The sequence below is a fragment of the Cheilinus undulatus genome, linkage group 3, assembly GCF_018320785.1.
Source record: "Cheilinus undulatus linkage group 3, ASM1832078v1, whole genome shotgun sequence".
NCBI lineage: Eukaryota > Metazoa > Chordata > Actinopteri > Labriformes > Labridae > Cheilinus > Cheilinus undulatus.
In genome coordinates this window covers 56,536,451-56,543,404 of record NC_054867.1, presented here as the reverse complement: position 1 = coordinate 56,543,404, position 6,954 = coordinate 56,536,451, and positions in this window count along the sequence as shown.

The window sequence follows — 6,954 nt, the reverse complement described above, 5'->3', positions numbered from 1 at the left end:
CTAGAACAAGGACCTGAGAACAGAACAGCCATCTTTAAGACAATAAAACACAGAACTATGTTCTCTGTTCTCTCTAGAACAAGGACCTGAGAACAGAGCAGCCATCTTTAAGACAATAAAACACAGAACTATGTTCTCTGTTCTCTCTAGAACAAGGACCTGAGAACAGAACAGCCATCTTTAAGACACTAAAACACAGAACTATGTTCTCTGTTCTCTCTAGAACAAGGACCTGAGAACAGAGCAGCCATCTTTAAGACAATAAAACACAGAACTATGTTCTCTGTTCTCTCTAGAACAAGGACCTGAGAACAGAGCAGCCATCTTTAAGACAATAAAACACAGAACTATGTTCTCTGTTCTCTCTAGAACAAGGACCTGAGAACAGAACAGCCATCTTTAAGACACTAAAACACAGAACTATGTTCTCTGTTCTCTCTAGAACAAGGACCTGAGAACAGAGCAGCCATCTTTAAGACAATAAAACACAGAACTATGTTCTCTGTTCTCTCTAGAACAAGGACCTGAGAACAGAGCAGCCATCTTTAAGACAATAAAACACAGAACTATGTTCTCTGTTCTCTCTAGAACAAGGACCTGAGAACAGAGCAGCCATCTTTAAGACAATAAAACACAGAACTATGTTCTCTGTTCTCTCTAGAACAAGGACCTGAGAACAGAGCAGCCATCTTTAAGACAATAAAACACAGAACTATGTTCTCTGTTCTCTCTAGAACAAGGACCTGAGAACAGAGCAGCCATCTTTAAGACAATAAAACACAGAACTATGTTCTCTGTTCTCTCTAGAACAAGGACCTGAGAACAGAGCAGCCATCTATAAGACACTAAAACACAGAACTATGTTCTCTGTTCTCTCTAGAACAAGGACCTGAGAACAGAGCAGCCATCTTTAAGACAATAAAACACAGAACTATGTTCTCTGTTCTCTCTAGAACAAGGACCTGAGAACAGAGCAGCCATCTTTAAGACAATAAAACACAGAACTATGTTCTCTGTTCTCTCTAGAACAAGGACCTGAGAACAGAGCAGCCATCTTTAAGACACTAAAACACAGAACTATGTTCTCTGTTCTCTCTAGAACAAGGACCAACAGATGCTGTAATCTACAGGGATCAATGTTAGAGTCATTTGGGATAGTTTGAGTCTTAATTTCAAATTTTTTGTTTTTAATTTCAAATGAACATATTCATTAGTTATAACATTAGTTTTAATTTTTTCATTGTATTTTTATTAGCTTAAACATTAGTTTAAATTTTTTTCATTACATTGTTATTAGTTTAAATGTTAGTTTTATTTTTTTCATTATATTTTTATTAGTTTTAATTTTAGATAGAATCTTTTCTTTTTTGTTGTTGTTGTTTTTTTTTGTTTGTTTGTTTTAATGTTAGTTTTGTTTTTTTTTTGTTGTTTTTAACAGTTTTCAGGATTCTTGTCAGGGGTGACTCTCAAAAGGGTAACAAAAGGAAAACATCATGCATTTTTTTAAAAACACAATCAAACAGGCTACTCTTCACTTTTCATTTGATTTATTTAAATTTGATTGTTGAATTTAAGGCTAAACCTAAAATTAAATCACTGTGTGACGTCTTCAGGCTCTTCAGTTTTAGTAAGTTTAGTTAGTTTTAGTTAGTTTTAGTAAGTTAAGTCTTAGTTTTAGTTGCTCTTAGGTTTAGTTAGCTTAGTTAGTTCTAGTTAGTTCTAATTAATTTTAGTTAATTTTAGTTAGTTTAGTTATTCTTAGTTTTAGTAGGTTCTAGTTAGTTTTCGTTAGTTTTAGTTAGTTCTAGTTAGTGTTAGTTAGCTCTAGTTAATTTTAGGTAGTTTTAGTTAGTTCTAGTTAGTTTTACTTTTAGTTAGTTTTAGTTAGTTTGGTTTAGTTAGTTTTAGTTAATTTTAGTTAGTTTTAGTTAGTTTAGTTTAGTTAGTTTAGTCTTAGTTTTAGTTAGTTCTAGTTAGTTTTACTTTTAGTTAGTTTTAGTTAGTTTGGTTTAGTTAGTTTTAGTTAGTTTTAGTTAGTTTAGTTTAGTTAGTTTAGTCTTAGTTTTAGTTAGTTCTAGTTAGTTTTACTTTTAGTTAGTTTTAGTTAGTTTGGTTTAGTTAGTTTTAGTTAATTTTAGTTAGTTTTAGTTAGTTTAGTTTAGTTAGTTTAGTCTTAGTTTTAGTTAGTTCTAGTTAGTTTTACTTTTAGTTAGTTTTAGTTAGTTTTAGTAAGTTAAGTCTTAGTTTTAGTTGCTCTTAGGTTTAGTTAGCTTAGTTAGTTCTAGTTAGTTCTAATTAATTTTAGTTAATTTTAGTTAGTTTAGTTATTCTTAGTTTTAGTAGGTTCTAGTTAGTTTTCGTTAGTTTTAGTTAGTTCTAGTTAGTGTTAGTTAGCTCTAGTTAATTTTAGGTAGTTTTAGTTAGTTCTAGTTAGTTTTACTTTTAGTTAGTTTTAGTTAGTTTGGTTTAGTTAGTTTTAGTTAGTTTAGTTTAGTTAGTTTTAGTTAGTTTTAGTTAGTTTAGTCTTAGTTTTAGTTAGTTCTAGTTAGTTTTAGGTAGTTCTAGTTACTCTTAGTTAGTTTAGTTAGTTTAGTTTAGTTAGTTTTAGTTAGTTTTAGTTTAGTTAGTTTTAGTTAGTTTAGTTTAGTTAGTTTTAGTTAGTTTAGTTTAGGCTAAACCTAAAATTAAATCACTGTGTGACGTCTTCAGGCTCTTCAGTTTTAGTAAGTTTAGTTAGTTTTAGTTAGTTTTAGTAAGTTAAGTCTTAGTTTTAGTTGCTCTTAGGTTTAGTAAGCTTAGTTAGTTTTAGTTAGTTCTAATTAATTTTAGTTAATTTTAGTTAGTTTAGTTATTCTTAGTTAGTTTAGTTAGTTTAGTTAGTTTAGTCTTAGTTTTAGTTAGTTTAGTTTAGGCTAAACCTAAGTTAAATCACTGTGTACGTCTTCAGGCTCTTCAGTTTTAGTAAGTTTAGTTAGTTTTAGTTAGTTTTAGTTAAGTTAGTCTTAGTTTTAGGTAGTTCTAGTTAGTTTTACTTTTAGTTAGTTTTAGTTAGTTTGGTTTAGTTAGTTTTAGTTAATTTTAGTTAGTTTTAGTTAGTTTAGTTTAGTTAGTTTAGTCTTAGTTTTAGTTAGTTCTAGTTAGTTTTACTTTTAGTTAGTTTTAGTTAGTTTGGTTTAGTTAGTTTTAGTTAATTTTAGTTAGTTTTAGTTAGTTTAGTTTAGTTAGTTTAGTCTTAGTTTTAGTTAGTTCTAGTTAGTTTTACTTTTAGTTAGTTTTAGTTAGTTTGGTTTAGTTAGTTTTAGTTAATTTTAGTTAGTTTTAGTTAGTTTAGTTTAGTTAGTTTAGTCTTAGTTTTAGTTAGTTCTAGTTAGTTTTACTTTTAGTTAGTTTTAGTTAGTTTAGTTTAGTTAGTTTTAGTTAGTTTTAGTTAGTTTAGTTAGTTTAGTCTTAGTTTTAGTTAGTTCTAGTTAGTTTTACTTTTAGTTAGTTTTAGTTAGTTTAGTTTAGTTAGTTTTAGTTAGTTTTAGTTAGTTTAGTTAGTTTTAGTTAGTTTAGTCTTAGTTTTAGTTAGTTCTAGTTAGTTTTACTTTTAGTTAGTTTTAGTTAGTTTAGTTTAGTTAGTTTTAGTTTGTTTAGTTTAGTTAGTTTTAGTTAGTTTAGTTTAGGCTAAACCTAAAATTAAATCACTGTGTGACGTCTTCAGGCTCTTCAGTTTTAGTAAGTTTAGTTAGTTTTAGTTAGTTTTAGTAAGTTAAGTCTTAGTTTTAGTTGGTCTTAGGTTTAGTTAGCTTAGTTAGTTCTAGTTAGTTCTAGTTAGTTTTAGTTAATTTTAGTTAGTTTAGTTATTCTTAGTTTTAGTCAGTTCTAGTTAGTTTTCGTTACTTTTAGTTAGTTCTAGTTAGTGTTAGTTAGTTCTAGTTAATTTTAGGTAGTTTTAGTTAGTTCTAGTTAGTTTTACTTTTAGTAAGTTTTACTTTTTTCGTTAGTTTTAGTTAGTTTTAGTTAGTTTAGTTTAGTTAGTTTTAGTTAGTTTTAGTTAGTTTAGTCTTAGTTTTAGTTAGTTCTAGTTAGTTTTAGGTAGTTCTAGTTACTCTTAGTTAGTTTAGTTAGTTTAGTTTAGTTAGTTTTAGTTAGTTTTAGTTTAGTTAGTTTTAGTTAGTTTAGTTTAGTTAGTTTTAGTTAGTTTAGTCTTAGTTTTAATTAGTTCTAGTTAGTTTTCATTAGTTCTAGTTAGTTTTAGGTAGTTCTAGTTACTCTTAGTTAGTTTAGTTAGTTGTAGTAAGTCTTAGTTAGTCTTAGCAAGTTTTTGTTAGTTTTAGTTTTAGTTAGTTCTAGTTAGTTAAGTCTTAGTTTTAGGTAGTGTTAGTTTTAGTTAGTTTAGTTAATTTTAGTCAGTTCTAGTTAGTTTTAGTTAGTCTTAGTTAGTTTAGTTAGTTCTAGTTAGTTTTAGTTAGTTTTAGTTAGTTTAGTTCTAGTAAGTTTTAGTTAGTTTTAGTTAGTTTAGTTAGTTTTAGTTAGTCTTAGTTAGTTTAGTTAGTTTTAGTTAGTTTTAGTTAGTTTTAGTTAGTTTAGTTCAGTAAGTTTTAGTTAGTTTTAGTTAGTTTAGTTTAGTAAGTTTTAGTTAGTTTTAGTTAGTTTAGTTTAGTAAGTTTTAGTTAGTTTTAGTTAGTTTAGTTTAGTAAGTTTTAGTTAGTTTTAGTTAGTTTAGTTTAGTTAGTTCTAGTTAGTTTTAGTTAGTTTAGTTTAGTAAGTTTTAGTTAGTTTTAGTTAGTTTAGTTAGTTTTAGTTAGTTTTAGTTAGTTTTAGTTAGTTTAGTTCAGTAAGTTTTAGTTAGTTTTAGTTAGTTTAGTTTAGTAAGTTTTAGTTAGTTTTAGTTAGTTTAGTTTAGTTAGTTCTAGTTAGTTTTAGTTAGTTTAGTTTAGTAAGTTTTAGTTAGTTTTAGTTAGTTTAGTTTAGTTAGTTTTCATTAGTTCTGGTTAGTTTTACTTTTAGTTAGTTTTAGTTAGTTTGAGTTTAGTTAGTTTTAGTTAGTTTAGTTTAGTTAGTTTTAGTTAGTTTTAGTTAGTTTAGTCTTAGTTTTAGTTAGTTCTAGTTAGTTTTCATTAGTTCTAGTTAGTTTTAGGTAGTTCTAGTTACTCTTAGTTAGTTTAGTTAGTTGTAGTAAGTCTTAGTTAGTTTTAGTTTAAGTTAGTTCTAGTTAGTTTAGTCTTAGTTTTAGGTAGTGTTAGTTTTAGTTAGTTTAGTTAATTTTAGTCAGTTCTAGTTAGTTTTTGTTAGTTTTAGTTTAAGTTAGTTCTAGTTAGTTTAGTCTTAGTTTTAGTTAGTTTAGTTAATTTTAGTCAGTTCTAGTTAGTTTTTGTTAGTTTTAGTCTTAGTTTTAGTTAGTTCCAGTTAGTTTGAGTTAGTCTTAGTTAGTTTAGTTAGTTCTAGTTAGTTTTAGTTAGTTTTAGTTAGTCTCAGGTTTATTTAGTCTCAGTTTTAGTAAGTTTTAGTTAGTTTTAGTAAGTTTTAGTTTTAGTTAGTTTAGTTAGTGTTAGTTTTAGTAAGTTTAGTTAGTTTAGTTATTTTTAGTTTTAGTAATTTCTAGTTAGTTTTAGTTAGTTCTAGTTAGTTCTTGTTAGTGTTAGTTAGTTCTAGTTAGTTTTAGTTAGTTTTAGTTACTTCTATTTAGTTTTAGTAAGTTTCTGTTAGTTTTTGTTAGTTTTAATTAGTTAGTTTTAGTTAGTTTAGTTAGACTTAGTTTTAGTTAGTTCTAGTTAGTTTTAGTAAGGTTCTAGTTAGTTTTTGTTAGTTTTAGTTAGTTTTAGTTAGTTTAGTTAGTCTTAGTTTTAGTTAGTTTAGTTAGTTTAGTCTTAGTTTTAGTTAGTTCTAGTTAGTTCTAGTTAGTTTTGGTTAGTTAGTTTTAGCTTACTTAGTCTTAGTTTTTGTTTATTTTAGTTTAATTAGTCTTCGTTTTAGTTAGTTCTAGTTAGTTCTAGTTAGTTTTGGTTAGTTAGTTTTAGCTTACTTAGTCTTAGTTTTTGTTTATTTTAGTTTAATTAGTCTTCGTTTTAGTTAGTTCTAGTTAGTTTTATTAAGTTTCCATTAGTTTTCGTTTGTTTTAGTTTAGTCTTAGTTTTAGTTAGTTTTAGTTAGGTCTAGTTAGTTCTAGTTAGTTTTAATTAGTTGTAGTTAGTTATAGTTAGTTGTAGTTAGTTTTTGTTAGTTTTAGTTATTTTAGTTAGTCTTAGTTTTAGTTAGTTTTAGTTAGTTGTAGTTAGTCATACACATCAAACATGTCACTCGGTCAGCTAATCTTCAATCCTAACAGTCATTATTACATTCTCAACCATCACAATGATCTGAAAGTTATCACTAAGACCCTGGGACCCTTCATCGCTGCTCCTCATCTGATCCATTTTATCAGAAGGATTTTAAATGACTGCTATTGTTGGACAATAGACTGATCATCTTGTCAGGTTTATTGAGGCAGGAAGGCATCTGAAACATGCAGAGTGGAGTCTCTGCTTCAGCATGATTGGCCGAACAAACCTTACCTAACTGCAGAATGTGCAAGAAAGTCTTAGCATGCACATCCAAACCAATGTGGTCAGGTGTAACGCCAAAAAAAGAAACACGGGAGAAAAACACACAGCAGGCCTCCAAAAATCCAAGTGAGTTATTGCACCAAAGTCGTGCTGACCTGTACAAAATGAAGCACTCTGCATTTGACATTTTAGTCTGGTGAAGAGCAGCAGTGCTGGAAACGTCACTTCTTTGGTGCAATAAATAATAAATAATAAATAAATAAGTCTTTGAGACCTGCTTTGTGCGTGACGTTTTTCCTGCTCTAACAACACCAAACTAATTTTTGGTAACTAAAACATATTAAAATATTTCTCCATACAACATAAGGTACACTGCATATTCATATACATGCATTATTTCTATTTATCAAGCTATTTAAAAACTGAT